Source organism: Manis pentadactyla, chromosome X (genome assembly GCF_030020395.1).
Source record: "Manis pentadactyla isolate mManPen7 chromosome X, mManPen7.hap1, whole genome shotgun sequence".
Lineage (NCBI taxonomy): Eukaryota > Metazoa > Chordata > Mammalia > Pholidota > Manidae > Manis > Manis pentadactyla.
Window position 1 is genome coordinate 30,009,779 of NC_080038.1, and position 16,795 is coordinate 30,026,573.

General features: G+C 36.0%; 1 protein-coding gene across 1 annotated transcript in view; it reads left to right on the top strand.

Moving 5' to 3' along the window:
* CFAP47 (cilia and flagella associated protein 47) overlaps positions 1-16,795 on the top strand; it is a 510,608-nt gene that overhangs the window by 141,851 nt on the left and 351,962 nt on the right. The gene's annotated exons all lie outside the window — the stretch shown is intronic.

Sequence of the window (16,795 nt, forward strand, 5' to 3'; positions counted from 1 at the left end):
AAAATTCTGTATAGGGGACTCAATGCACAATCATTAATCAACCCCAAGCCTAACTCTCAACAGTCCACTTTGGACATAAGGATTTCTTTTAAGTCCCAAATGCAACATTGCTCTCATGAGAAACACTGTAATAGTAGTTACCAGCTGTACTCTGGAGGTAGGCTGCCTGGGTTTATATCCTGGTTCTGTTAACTTTGGTGGTTATTTAATCTTCTGGGCCTCTCAGTTTTCTCATCTGTAAAACTGAGATAATAGCAGAACCTATTATCATCTATAATTGTCAGAAATTCATTGAGCTAATAATTATTAAGTAAGTGGACAGGAACTGGCACAAAGGCAATGCTAAGTAAGTATTAAATGAACAGAAGAAGCATCAATATAACAAGTTTCCACTTGTTACATTGATTTGTTACATAATTTGTTACATATGATTTGTTACATGTTGCTTTAACAGGCTCAGAGAAACTCAAATACACCTTGGTGAAACCATGTTTCTGGATTTCTTACATTGTAGGACCAGAAATTTCACTTTTACATTATGGTCTGAGATGATATACCTCACCAAATGACAAGGGGCTGATGTGTAGAGCACCAAAGTTTGTTAAAAATGTTTATAGTGAGAAGTAACATTAGAAGAAATTATACACTAACACTTAGTGTCAGTGTATGTACTCCATGTGGTAATTTATTAACTTTTAGTGGGGTCATTACTGTACAGAATATTGATATTCCTGTGTTATGAATTAGAAGGAAGAGAGAGAGCTGGTACTGAAATGTATCCAAGGGAAAATATGGCCATATCTAGGATACAGTGCATGGACTTCTGAATTCCGGCTGCCATGTCTCTTTCTCGAATATGTTGGTGAAAAAATGATCTAAGTTCACCTCTCAGGCTCCCATTTTTCTCTTCTGATCCTGACAGTCCATCTTTTGTTGACTTAAAAAAAAACTTTTAATCGTGTTGCTTTAGGCCCCTATCAAGCACTGACCTCCATGTCTGTGCTGGGAGGCATTCTGTTTGTACTTTAACTGACTTTGTTCAGTAAAGTGTAACTTCATTCTAGTCCACAAATTCACACTTTGCCCAAAGCACTACATAAGGTGTGCCTTTGAGCTCAGCAGTAAAAGTCATGACTAACTTATTCATGAATGTCTTAAAGCTAATGAAGATCCAGACCACATTAACAGGGTGAGGAAGGAAATGGACGGTTCATAATTAAGCATGTGGCATGTCAGAACTCTGAGGTCCTCCATACATTTTTTTAAAATTAAAATGTAAGCCAAATCAAAGAAATCCTAGTGATGTATTTATTAAATAGATATAGGGGATGTGTGCTATTCAGATATCAGCTGTTTTCTCCTTTGGAGCTGAGGGTCTCATGACACCAGAATCACCTGGGGAGTTTAAAAAAATACACATACATTAGTCCAACCCAGAGGGTATGATATAATTTGTCTGGAGGGTAACCAAGGCACTGTAAAAGGCTCCCTGCATGATTCTAATGGGAAGCCAAAGTTGGGAGCAATGCTGCTCCCACTTCACCCGCAAATGACTAACATGTCGGAGGCTTGTTACAAGAGATTCTGAGCCCCACCTCCAGAGTCCCTGGTTTCCTGAGTCTTGGGTGGGGCCTGCACATGTGCATGACTAACAAGTTTCCTTTTGATGCAGAGGTTACTTATCCTGGGAAAGACACTGAACTTGTTTGAAAGGCAGTTCAGGTCCCACTCCAGATCTAAGAAATCAGCATTCTGTGTTTTTTCATAATATCCCCAGGTGATTTATGTACATAGTAAAGTTAGTGAAGCATTGGACCTAAAAAGACTGAATTACGGAAAATGCCATCAAGCAGAGTTAGATTAAACCGTGGAACACTTAAAGATTTGGCAGGCAATAGCATCACTGCTCGAAAATGGTGGTGCTGTGAGAATCTTGAGCTAGATGGGTATTCATCTCTCTTTTAGAGTAAATTTGGTTTCATTTGCTGATACGTTATCTAAACATCATCTGTTTAAGAGAGCTACAATATAAAGTATAATTCCAAATTTACAAGCACAGGAAATTGAAGTACTACTGTGTTGTTTCTTGTTTGGACTCCTATCCAGCTGTAGAATGAAAGAACTTAGATTTGAAATCAAGTGCCTTTACCCCCATCACAGAAGGTTGGTTCCCTTTAACTTCTCAAGTCCTAGGATTTATTGCTATCACATCGTCACTTTCCTCCAAAAATTCAATAAAATTATTTTTAAGTTTTGATATGTCATGTGAAATATAATGTGTTACTTGAATAGGAAGGTTCTAATATTTTAATGCAAGTTAAACCACACTTTGTGTTCTAAATGAGGCTGAGTGGAAGTGTACAGTAAGAATAGTATAAGAACATGTGGTACATGAGCTTGAACAAAAATCAGGGCAGCTGATTAGCTGGCATACAGTGGTATATCCTTGCCAGTGGATAAAAAATCTTGAAGTATTTGTTTGCTGGTTGGTAACCAGTAATTATCCTAAGTACACATAACCAGTGCCTGACTTGCCTCAAACACTGTTTCTGGACCTTGGACCCGCTCAAGATATAGTAACTAAGGGTCAGTGCTGGCCATAGCCAGAGTCCTCAGGATCTTGTACTCCTTTGTTTTGGGTCAGTCTGTGGGCCCTGGTCTCAGCCTGTCATGGTGAACCGTCGGCTAGGAATGCTGGGGACACTCACCTGGGCCTGCACTACCTGTAGCCCTTTCAGAGTCAGTGTTGTGGCTGGACTGGCCCTTGTGCTTCTTACGACTGCAGGATCCATCTCAGCAACAGCCATCAGGGAACTTAGGAAAAACAAGTTTATTACTCACAGGTTCTGGAGGGCAAGGTGAAAGAGAGAGAGAACATGGGTCTGGGATTCTAGCTTTATTGGAATTGAGTGTTGGGGGGCCTAGAGTTTCATGAGTTCACTCTTTATTAATTAATTTAAAACATAAGAGCAGGAATTAAAGCAAGGGAAGGGAAAAGCAAGCGGTCAGTTAGGCGGTCAGTCATCTAGGGCAACCAGAGATCTCTAAAAAGGGGAACCTTAGGGATGGATCAGCCTGGCTCTTTAAGTATTTGTGTAGCTGGTATTGTGTTTGGGATGGATGGCTCTGCAATTCAAAGCTTAATGCCAGTCACTTTACATTACAATCAAAACACCAGATGTCAGATGCTTGCACTATATATTGATATATACCTCCCTTTTAGATGGTAGGATTCTTTGACATTCAAAGATAAATATTTGGGGTGTCACACTTTTTTTCCCATATGAAACATGATTTTGTATCCAAAAAACATGGTTAATGTTATTCTAATGACATCAGGAGCACTTGAGATTGGCTGGTGTGCACAAGTGTCAGTGTCATTTGCAGCAAAGCTGTCACGGAAGGCTCTGCTCTTTGAATTTCTTGGCACACAAACTCCTGGGTTGTGTCAGACTTAGTTGCTCATTCTAAACAATACAGATTTGTAGTTTTCCTAATCGTGGATACTATATGGTTTAACAGAATTCTTGGCCTTTTCTCAAAAGTAGCTAGGCACAATCTTGTTTTTCAAGTTGCTGGTTTTAAGGTACTGGGTTACGTATGATTATCTTCTCATATTAAACAAGTACAATAAGGACTTTGCATATGAAGATAAGTTAATGCATTAATAGGGAGTTTAAATGATAAATTACAATTTCTACCTTATTCATTGATGTTATTCATTGATTCTAACTTTAGAGATAAAGCCTATAGTCTGTACTGAACGTTTTGCTGGTAGAGAAATCTATTTTAAAATGTAAAGATCTGATGTTTAAAACAGCTCTTAATTTTGGCAGTCTTCTATGTACAGTAGCATTTATGAACCTTGTTATGGATTCAGAAACATTTTTGACACATAATAAAACTTGTTATGCTTACTCATTAAAATAATAGGACATTGGCAATCACTTGAATTGAAATTATATACATTTAAAAAGCATTCACTACAATAAAAAGGAAGTGAGGAATAACGAAAACCATGCTTTTTTCTGATGCAGACGTCTGTTCCTTATCCCTTGCCCTAGCCCTGAGGAAAGGCTATTTGTAATGGCACCTTCCTTCTATGAAGAACATTATTTTCATGGTAGATCAGTTAAACCAAATCATAGAATTGTAGCACAGTCTCTATTATAAAGTAGAATGTTTATTTATATTTAACCCAACCATAGGATACTAGTGTATTAAACTATAAACAGAAACATACTCTACCTTAGAAGAGATTGATTCCAGATGTTTCAACTCATAAATATCCCTTCTTTTTTACTGCCCTTTAGATATAAATGTCTACACACACACACAAACACATACACACACACACACACACACACACACACACACACACACACACATACATATATTCATCCCGAAATCTTCTAATAGGTAAAATGAAAATGACCTGTAAAAATTACCTCATCCATGTTGTAGCTAGATCATAGTTGTCTTCTAAAGTGTACTGGAGCATTCTAGGAATAATTTAATGAAAATGTGCCTGTTGTTTTATATGAGTTCATATTATCATGGAGGGAGTTTTACTGTTTGGTTTTATCAGGTTGCAAATTTTGACCCATATAATGTATCTAATAACTAGAGCTTCAGCTCTACTTTTTTAGAATTAACCATTCAGAATATAGGGATGCAAGGAGCAGAAAAGCTAGTGATTCACCCAACTTACAAATAATTTTTCATCTCAGCTTTATTAGGCATTATTACATTAATTGCCTTATAGAGCAAGCCACCATATTCATCAGTTCTTTTAGGGGGTGAAGGCAGGGCTGTTTACTGTGTTAAAGCAGTATGTGTTCTTTCCGATTAAAGTTTAAATTTTACCCGTGTATTTTTGGAATTTAATAAACTTATATACCTTCATGAAAACATAAACACATAGTTTATACATTAATAGTATACATATTTATACATATTTCATTTTCCCAAACATAAACATATTTTGGTGGTGATAAATCTTGCCCTTTGCCACAACTCTTTCCTGGAAACCCCATTTTCTGCTGTATTAACAACTGTAGTATTTTCCCATAAAAGCACTGAATTAAAAATAAAAAATACTGACTGTTATACATTTCAGCCCCTGATTAAGTCCAATCAATTGAGCTAACTAACATAAAAGTGCTACCTGTAGTAACCATTAAATATTTAAATAAACATACCAATTAACCCTTTTTTTGTATAAGTAAAGTTAAATGATTATTATTTAGCTAGCAATTATTGACTTGAGAAACAATTGTGAATAGGTGTGGATTAGCTGTTTTGGAAAGGTTGCTCATGGAGTTTGTTTTGTGTTAAATTTTCCTGAAGCAAACACAGTCATCCAAAGTTACTCCATTTTTTGTATATCTTTATTTAAATACTTTGTGGATAGCAATAAACGATTGTTTTTGATGTTGATATTGGTGGCAGTGGGCTTTACAATGAAAAGTATTTTCGAAGGCTGACCCAGATATTTTCTATTTCTCACTTTATTCAGTCCTGTAAATAGAAATCTGGATCACTAATCCAAAGCAGTGTTAGCCGGAAACTCTTGTTTTACCCTTCTTAACCACTGCGAGTTTTTCCAACATGTAATTTTGTAGTTTTCTAGCTACCTTGTGGATTTGGACAGACAACTAAAGAGACATGCTTCCAAAATCCGCACCCTGCAGCCCTGCCCCTTCTTGTTGCTCTGCTCATCTGTCTATGAATAAAAACCATGTTTAATAGGGCTGCTTTTAGAATGTAAGATCTGTCTTAAATAGTACAGGTAGGAGCCGAACTTTAGTTAGGATAAAGATATAAATAATACCATAATATTTCTCAATATGGTGTTTGACCATATTGTTGACAGGCCATCACAGTATTTCATATGCTATTGGAAAGTGATAAAATATTGTGATTACCAGGTAATTATCACGTAGATTTAACATGAAGCTTCAAAGTTTCATCCCTAAAGTGACTTGGGTGACAAGAATAGGAGTGTCTTATCTTCACTATCGATGAGGAAAGAATTAGAGACTATTAATTATCCACCAGCTAGTGACCAAAGAGATGAATGACGAGACTTTCCACACTTTATTTAATGAATTATACAGGGTCACCATGCCATTTAATATCAAAATTATGGTTTGTAAAAATATAATTTGCATTTTATTGGTTATTCTATGCTATAGACATAAACATTCTTATTTGACTTACTTTTCTTTTCCAAATTAGGTTTTTTAGGTTGGTTTTCTCTTCTCTAGCATGTAGTGGCTTCATTCCTAGAATCCAGTAGTGTGGAGAATAACCAAATGAGACTAAGGCAATAATGGCTGTTTGGTATGGAGAAAGGTATATGATGTGGTGTGTACATGTGCATGTTCACTTTTTGTGTGTACATTACATTGAGGGACACAGATATATTAGGCCAAATTTTATGAAGTTGCCAGTATCATAGATTAAAAATTATGAATAGTGGCAATTTCATTTGGTTCAGCATTTATTTTGAGATTTTTTGTAATGATGCCTACAGATTTAGTAAAGAATATATAATGCCAGTAACACTGTGGGAATATCTTGTTCTTAAACTTGTAGCATCCAGAAGCATCCTTTTTGTAGTAACAGAAAAAGATTAAGTTCAAAGCAGCATCATGAGAATATTGAACTAAAAGTGAGTGAGAGTTACTTTATGATCCTAAAACTTGAGTCATTTTTGATTCATTTGAAAGAAAGAAATCAATAAAAATTTTAGAACTTTATGACTATGCTGTTATATATTTATTCTCCTTTCTTAATTGAATTTAGAAACATTTGTATAAAAGAATATCTAATTGAATAGTTGGGCTAATAGCATGTAGAGATATTTTATAAATAGCATCATAAAGCAGGGCAATAGAAATGAAGCTATATTAGAGTAGGGGAATGATGCTGTATAGTAAATTGAATCCACAGGAAGAAAAGATGAGAATAAGAAATGATAATTAAATTGAATTAAAAAACAATAGATTTTTCCTTTTTTATCTTAACATCTTTAAAAGACATAAGATCATATAAAACAAAAATTATAACACAGATTGTTGGGTTTGTAACACATATAGATGTAATACTGTGTGACAGTAAAGAAAAGGAATGGAACTGTATTGGAGCAACATTTCATAACATACTTGACTTTAGTTAATATAAAATCTGAGTGGATGCTAAATTGAGGTGCATATGGTCATCCTGAGAACAAACAGTAATAAAATAAAAATACAGTTAAAATCATTAAGGGGTACCAGAAGAAGAAGAGAGAGAAAAGGAGATACAAAGTGTCTTTGAAAAAATAATTGCTGAAAACTTCCCCAAGCTGGGGAAGGAAATAATCTCTCAGATCACTGAAGCCCAAAGATCTCCCAACACAAGGGACCAAAGGAAGACAACACTAACACATATAATAATTAAAATGGCAAATGTCAAAGACAAGGACAGACTATTAAAGGCAGCCAACAAGAGAAAACAGATCACCTTCAAAGGAAAACCCATCAGGCTATCATCAGATTTCTCAATAGAAACCTTACAGGCCAGAAGAGAATGGCATGATATATTTAATGCAATGAAACAGAAGGGCCTTGAACCAAGAAAACTGTATCCAGCATGATTATCCTTTAATGTTGAAGGAGGGATCAATTTCCAGACAAGCAGAAGTTGAGGGAATTTGCCTCCCACAAACCACCTCTACAGGGGATGTTAAAGGAACTGCTCTAGATGGAAGCATTCCTAAGGCTAAATAGATGTCACCAGAGAAAATAAAATCACAGCAAAGAAAGCAGAACAACCAAATACTAACTAAAGGCAAAAAATAAAATCAACTACTCACAAAAGCAGTCAAATTGAACACAAAAGAGCACAGAATAAAACACCTAACATATAAAGAATGGACGAGGAGTAATAAGAAGGGAGAGAAATAAAGAATCATCAGACTGTGTTTATAATAGCTCAATAAGCGAGTTAAGTTAAATAGATAGTAAAGAAGCAACCCTTGAACCTTTGGTAACCACAAATCTTCTCCAAACCCCGAATCTAAAGCCTGCAATGGCAATAAGTACATATCTATCAATAATCACCCTAAATGTAAATGGACTGAATGCACCAATCAAAAGACACAGAGTAACAGAATAGATAAAAAAGCAAGACCCATCTATATGCTGCTTACAAGAGATACACCTCAAACCCAAAGACATACACAGACTAAAAGTCAAGGAATGGAAAAAGATACTTCATTCAAACAACAGGGAGAAAAAAGCAGGTGTTGCAGTACTAGTATCAGACAAAATAGATTTTAAAACAAAGAAAGTAACAAGAGATAAAGAAGGACATTATGTAATGATAAAGGGCTCAGTCCAACAAGAGGATATAACCATTATAAATATATATGCACCCAATACAGGAGCACCAATATATGTGAAAGAAATACTAACAGAATTAAAGGAGGAAATAGAAGGCAATACATTCATTTTACGAGACTTCAACAGACCACTCACTTCAAAGGACAGATCCAGCAGATGGAAAATAAGTAAGGACACAGAGGCACTGAACAATACACTAGAACAGATGGATCTAATAGACATCTACAGAACTCTACACCCTAAAGCAACAGGATGCACATTCTTCTCAAGTGCACATGGAACATTTTCCATAATAGACCACATACTAGAACACAAAAAGAGCCGCACTAAATTTAAAAAGATTGAAATTCTACCAACCAACTCTCGGACCACAAAGGTATAAAACTAGAAATTAATTGTATAAAGAAAACAAAAGGGCTCACAAACACATGGAAGCTTAAGAACATGCTCCTAAATAATCAATGGATCAACAGCCAAATTAAAATGGAGATCCAGCAATATATGGAGACAAATGACAACAGCACGAAGCCCCAACTTCTGTGGGATGCAGCGAAAGCCATTCTAAGAGGAAAGTATATAGCAGTACAGGCATATTTAAAGAAGTAAGAACAATGCCAAATGAATAGTCTAAAGTCAGAATAATTGGAATTGGAAAAGAAGAAATGAGGCCTAAAGTCACCAGAAGGAGGGACATAATAAAGATCAGAGAAGAAATAATTAAATTGAGAAGAATAAAACAATAGAAAAAATCAATGAAACCAAGACGTGGTACTTTGAGAAAATAAACAAAATACATAAGCCCCTAGACAGACTTATTAAGACAAAAAGAGAATCAACACACATCAACAGAATCAGAAACAAGAAAGGAAAAATCACGACAGACCCCACAGAAATACAAAGAATTATTAGAGAATACTATGAAAGCCTATACACTAACAACCTGGTAAACCTAGAAGAAATGGGCAACTTCCTAGAAAAATACAACCTTCCAAGACTGATCAAGGAAGAAACAGAAAATCAAAACAGACCAATTACCAGCAATGAAATTGGAGCAGTAAGCAAAAAACTACCCAAAAGCAACACCTCCAGGCCAAATGGATTTACCTTGGAATTTTATCAGACATACAGAGAAGACATAAGACCCATTCTCCTTAAAGTTTTCCAAGAAATACAAGAGGAGGGAATACTCCTAAACTCATTCTATGAAGCCAGCATCACCCTAATACCAAAACCAGGCAAAGACCCCACCAAAAAAGAAAATTGCAGACCAATATCCCTGATGAACATAGATGCAAAAATACTCAACAAAATATTTGCAAACCGAATTCAAAAATACATCAAGAGGATCATATACCATGACCAAGTGGGATTCATCTCAGGGATGCAAGGATGGTACAACATTCGAAAATCCATCAACATCATCCACCACATCAACAAAAAGGACAAAAACCACATGATCATCTCCATAGATGCTGAAAAAGCATTTGACAAAATTCAACATCCATTCATGATAAAAACCCTCAACAAAATGGGTATAGAGGGCAAGTACCTCAACATAATAACGGCCATATATGATAAACCCACAGCCAACATCATACTGAACAGTGAGAAGCTGAAAGCTTTTCCTCTGAGATCGGGAACTAGACAGGGATGCCCACTCTCCCCACTGTTATTCAACATAGTACTGTATGTCCTAGTCTTGGCAATCAGACAAAAGAAAGAAATACAAGGCATCCAGATTGGTAAAGAAAAAGTCAAACTGTCACTATTTGCAGATGACATGATATTGTACATAAAAAACCCTAAAGACCCCACTCCAAAACTACTAGAACTAATATCTGAATTCAGCAAAGTTGCAGGATAGAAAATTAACACATAGAAGTCTGTGGCTTTCCTATACACTAACAATGAGCTAGCAGAAAGAGAAATCAGGAAAACAATTTCATTCACAATTGCACCAAAAAGAATAAAATACCTAGGAGTAAATCTAATCAAGGAAGTGAAAGACATATTCCCTGAAAACTACAAGACACTCTTAAGAGAAATTAAAGATGACACTAATAAATGGAAACTCATCCGGTGGTCTTGGCTAGGAAGAATTAATATTGTCAAAGTGGCCATCTTGCCCAAAGAAATCTACGGATTCAATGCAATCCCTATCAAATTACCAACAGCATTCTTCAATGAACTGGAACAAATAGTTCAAAAATTTATATGGAACTACCAAAGACCCCGAATAGCCGAAGGAATCCTGAGAATGAAGAATGAAGTTGGTGGGGGGATCTCACTCCCCAACTTCAAGTTCTACTACAAAGCCACAGTAATCAAGACAATTTGGTTCTGGCACAAGAACAGACCCACAGACCAGTGGAACAGAATAGAGACTCCAGACATTAACCCAAACATATATGGTCAATTAATATATGATAAAGGAGCTATGGACATACAATGGGGAAATGGCAGCCTCTTCAACAGTTGGTGATGGCAAAATTGGACAGCTACATGTAAGAGAATGAAATTGGATCATTGTCTAACCCCGTACACAAAAGTAAATTTGAAATGGATCAAAGACCTGAATGTGAACCAGGAAACCATAAAACTCTTAGAAAAAAACATAGGCAACAATCTCTTGGACATAAACATGAGTGCCTTCTTCATGAACATATCTCTCCGGGCAAGGGAAACCAAAGCAAAAATGAACAAGTAGGACTATATCAAGCTGAAAAGCTTCTGTACAGCAACGGACACCATCAATAGAACAAAAAGGCATCCTGCAGTATGGGAGAATATATTCATAAATGACACATCCGATAAAGGGTTGACATCCAAAATATATAAAGAGCTCTTGCACCTCAAGAAACAAAAAGAAAATAATCCAATTAAAAAATGGGCAGAGGAGCTGAACAGACAGTTCTCCAAAGAAGAAATTCAGATGGCAAACAGACACATGAAAAGATGCTCCACATCGCTAGTCATCAGAGAAATGCAAATTAAAACCACAATGAGATATTACCTCACACCAGTAAGGATCACCACCATCCAAAAGACAATCAACCACAAATGTTGGCGAGGTTGTGGAGAAAGGGGAACCCTCCTACACTGCTGGTGGGAATGTTAATTAGTTCAAACTTTGTGGAAAGCAGTATGGAGGGTCCTCAAAAATCTCAAAAAAGAAATACCATTTGACCCAGGAATTCCACTTCTACGAATTTACCCTAAGAATGCAGTAGTCCAGTTTGAAAAAGACAGATGCACCCCTATGTTTATTGCAGCACCATTTACAATAGCCAAGGAATGGAAGCAACCTAAGTGTCCATCAGTAGATGAATGGATAAAGAAGATGTGGTACATATACACAATGGAATATTACTCAGCCATAAGAAGAAAACCAATCCTACCTCTTGCCACAACATGGATGGAGCTAGAGGGTATTATGCTCAGTGAAGTAAGCCAGGCCGAGAAAGACAAGTACCAAATGATTTCACTCATATGTGGAGTATAAGAACAAAGAAAAACTGAAGGAACAAAACAGCTGCAGACTCACAGAACCCAAGAATGGACTAACAGTTACCAAAGGGGAAAGGACTGCAGAGGATGGTTGGGAAGGCAGAGATAAGGTGGTGGGAAAGAAAGGGGGCATTAAAATTAGCATGTATAATGTGGGGGCAGGCACGGGGAGGGCTGTGCAACACAGAGAAGACAAGTAGTGATTCTACAGCATCTTGCTATGCTGATGGGCAGTAACTGTAATGGGGTTTGTGGGGGGGACTTGGTGAAGGGGGTATCTAGTAAACATAGTGTTCCTCATGTAATTGTAGATTAATGTTACAAAAAAAACTAAGTGAAGAAGAAATAGAAAATATGAGCATTTTTATAACAAGGAAAAAGATTGAAAAATTAGTAACCTATCTTACCACAAATAAAATTCCAGTACTAGAATGTTTCATTGCTGAATGCTACTAAACAGTTAAAGAATCAAGACCAATCCTTCAGAAACTATGCCTTGCACTGTGTTTTTCAGTTTGGGACCTGGTTTCAGTAGTTGTCAACCTTAAAAGCTACTGACCATGCCGCTTGGAGGATCCATTCCAGAAGGCTTTCTGTAACTAGGAATGTGATATATACTTTATATGCAGTGGGTGAAAGGTTGATGAGGGAGTGATGTGCACATGGTCTCAACATTTCATGTGTACAGATTATTTATTAGTTGCCTTTAATTGCTATTAGTAATTACTGATTAATTATTAAATTTCCAGGATAGGGAAATCCATAGAGACAGAAAGTAGATCATCCAGTATCTAGAAAGTATCATCTAGATATGAGGGGAAAGGCAAATGGGGAGTGACTGCTAATACTATGGGGCTTCAATTACGGACAATGAAAATATTGTACAATTAGTGGTGATGGTCACACTACTCTATAAATTAAAAAACATTGAATTGTGTATCTTAATAGATGTATTTTATGATATGTCAATTATAATTTTTAAATGCTGCTAAAAAAAATGAAGACATCTGATGGACATCAGCATAATCAAATGACCAAAATCAGTATCACTAATAATGAGGAAGACTGACAGTCTGTGCTTCCTGATAAGATTAAATGGGAAGTATGCCACAGCATTATGAAGTTTTCTTGCCAAAAATATTTAAACATTATCTAATTATGAGAGAATAGTTAGAATAATTCAGACATTTGGCCTTCACTCTTAGAAAATGTCAGGACCAGTAAGGCCTAAACAAGGCTGAAAAACTGTGTTGGATTAAAGAGAATAAACTCAGTGGGTGATCTCTACTTGAACCCATTCATTACTGGGAGTTTTGAATATGGTCTATAGCTAGATAATGTACTAATGTTAAATTTGATGGTAGTATATCTTAAAAAGATGTATTTTAAGTGATAATAGAATTGTGATTGTATAAAAGAATGTTCTTGTTCTTGGGGAATATATGCTGAAATTTTAAGGGTAAATTTGTATAGATGCACATTTTAAGAAAACAAATTGCAAATTGAAGAGGAACAAATGTGGCAAAATGGTAATTGATGAACTAGGTGGAGGCTACATACATACTTTTTTAAGTAGTTTGTTCTTCTGTGAGTGTGGAAAAATTTAAAGTACAGATTGGGGATAGAGGACAGAAATCATTAATGAGGAATATTGAGTGAGCCTTAAATGGCCAAAGATAAAATTAAATTATGCACTCCATATATGGCTTTACATACATTGTTATTTACTGTTTGATTTGTCATACTACCATATCAGTAGTTGGTGCATTAACAATAATCTACAACAGTTGGAGGGTAGGAAGTACCTAGAGTTTTCCTTATCATATTTTGCACTGCCCCTTAGGGTACAGACCTACCTTTGTTTCTGTACAAAACTGGAAACTTTCCACTTGTATAAGAATTTTCATGTGGTGACCAGGAGAGTTTATTTGCATCAATTTTGTAAATGTTGGTTATTGTTTACTTAGGGAAGCATCTGAAATCAAATGTTTCTTCCTGAGAACCTAGGAGAATATTTATAAATTCCAAAAAAGGGTTTTATTTAAAAGAGCTTCTAGTAGGAATTTATATAATTGAATGTTATTAGAACAGCTAGAAGTATTAAAATGTGTGTAGTCTAATGAGATAATTGATAAAGGAAGCTAGGGAAAACAGCTTGTAAGTGCTTTCTTTCCACATCATATATATGACTTTATCCAAACTTTCTAATTTTTGGCATATGTGTAGCAAAACAGACCTGAAAGTTAACCATTCCCATGCAGTGGCTAAGGGCATAGCTTGGTTTCAGGCTGGTTGTACGTGAACTTGAACTCTCTGTTTTCTAATTGTGTGACTTTAAACAATTATTGGCTTTTCCTCAACCTTCCATTTATAACCAAAGGCTGAGAAAGTTAATAATATATATCCTCAAAGACAATTGAGAGGATTTATTTAAATGAGATAATGCGTGTTAGATGCTTAGCACAGTAGCTGCTACAAATAGTACAAGCCCACTTCCATCACCTTTATCAACATCTGCATTATGTCAGCTCTGTTGTGCCAGGTATGTCCATCCTGATTTCTGCCCAGTGGAACTATTTTAAATCACTCATGTGCCTGAAAATTGCTATCCCAAAGTGGAATTGAAAGCCATCATGTCAGAGTGACTTTCATTTCTGTGTTACTGTAATATTGAATATTTTTAGAGTAAATCTTCTACAACTGATGGTTCTTTTCTGTGTGGATTGGTATAGGGAATCCACAAATGATACCATTATTCTCTGTACCATGAAAGTACCATAAAGTGCTCTAATTTCTCAGAAATTTTTTGTTAAGATGTAGAATACTAGAGTTGTCAACTGCAAGTCTCTTTTATGTTTTAATGTATTTATCTTATTTTATTTTATTATTTTTATTTTGGTATCTTTAATATAATATCAAATGAGCAACATTGTGGTTACTAGATTCCCCTCATTATCAAGTCCCCACCACATACACCATTACAGTCACTGTACATCAGCATAGTAAAATGCTATAGAGTCACTACTTGTCTTCAATGTGCTATACTGCCTTCCCTGTGCCCCACCTATGTTATGTGTGCTAATCATAATGCTCCTTATTCCCCTTATCCCTCCCTTACCACCTACCCTACCCAGTCTCTTTCCCTTTGGTAACTGTTAGTCCATTCATGGGTTCTGTGAGTCTGCTGCTGTTTTGTTCCTTCAGTTTTTGCTTTGTTCTTATACTTCACAGATGAGTGAAATCATTTGGTACTTGTCTTTCTCCTCCTGGCTTACTTCATTGAGCATAATACCCTCTAGGTCCATCCATGTTTTTGCAAGTGGTAGGATTGTTTTCTTCTTATGGCTAAATAATATTCCATTGTGTATATGTACCACATCTTCTTTATCCATTCATCTACTGATGGACACTTAGGTTGCTTCCATTTCTTGGCTATTGTAAATAGTGTTGTGATAAACGTAGGGGTGCATCTGTCTTTTTTAAACTGGGATACTGCATTCTTAGGGTAAATTCCTAGAAGTGGAATTCCTGGGTCAAATCGTATTTCTATTTTGAATTTTTTGAGGAACCTCCATACTGCTCTGCACAATGGTTGAACTAATTTGCATTCCCACCAGCAGTGTAGGAGGGTTCCCCCTTTCTTCACGTCCTCACCAACATTTGTTGTTGTTTGTCTTTTGGATGGTGGCTATCCTAACTGGTGTGAGGTGATATCTCATTGTGGTTTTAATTTGCATTTCTCTGATGATTAGCGATGTGGAGCATTTTTTTGTATGCCTGTTGGCTATCTGAATTTCTTCTTTGAAAAAGTGTGTGTTCAGATCCTGTGCCCATTCATTAATTGGATTATTTGCTTTTTATTTGTTGAAGCACATGAGCTCTTTATATATTTTAGATGTTAACCCCTTATCAGATATGTCATTTATGAATATATTCTCCCATAGTGTAAGATGCCTTTTTGTCCTACTGATGGTGTCCTTTGCTGTACAGAAGCTGTTTAGTTGGCTTTAGTCACACTTGTTCAGTTTTGCTCTTGTTTCCCTTGCCCACGGAAATATGTTCATGAAGAAATTGCTCATGTTTATGTATACAAGAGATTTTTGCCTATGTTTTTTTCTAAGAGTTTTATGGTTTTGTGACTTACATTCAGGTCTTTGATTCATTTTGAGTTAACTTTTGTGTATGGGGTTAGACAGTAATACAGTTTCATTCTGTTACATCTAGCTGTCCAGTTTTACCAACACCAGCTGTTGAAGAGGCTGTCATTTCCCCACTGTATATCCATGGCTTCTTTATCATATTTTAATTGACCATGTGTGCTTGAGTTAATATCTGGACTCTCTATTCTGTTCCACTGGTCTATGGGTCTGTTCTTGTGCCAGTATCAAATTGTCCTGATTACTGTGGCTTTGTAGTAGAGTTTGAAGTTGGGAAGCAAGATCCTTCCTGATTTATTCTTCCTTCTCTGGATTGCTTTGGCTATTCAGGCTCTTTTGTGCTTCCATATGAATTTTAGAACTATTTGTTCCAGTTCATTGAAGACTGCTGTCAGTATTTTGATAGGGATTGCATTGAATCTGTATATTGCTTTAGGCAGGATGGCCATTTTGACAATATTATTTCTTCCTACCCAAGAGCATGGGATGAATTTCCATTTATTAGTGTCCTCTTTAATTTCTCTCAAGAGTGTCTTATAGTTTTCAGAGTATAGGTCTTTCACTTCCTTGGTTAGGTTTATTCCCAGGTATTTTATTCTTTTTGATGCAATCGTGAATGGAATTGTTTTCCTGATTTCTCTTTCTGCTAGTTCATCATTAGTGTATAGGAATGCAACATATTTCTGTGTACTAATTTTGTATCCTGCAACTTTGCTGAATTAAGATGTTAGTTGTAGTACT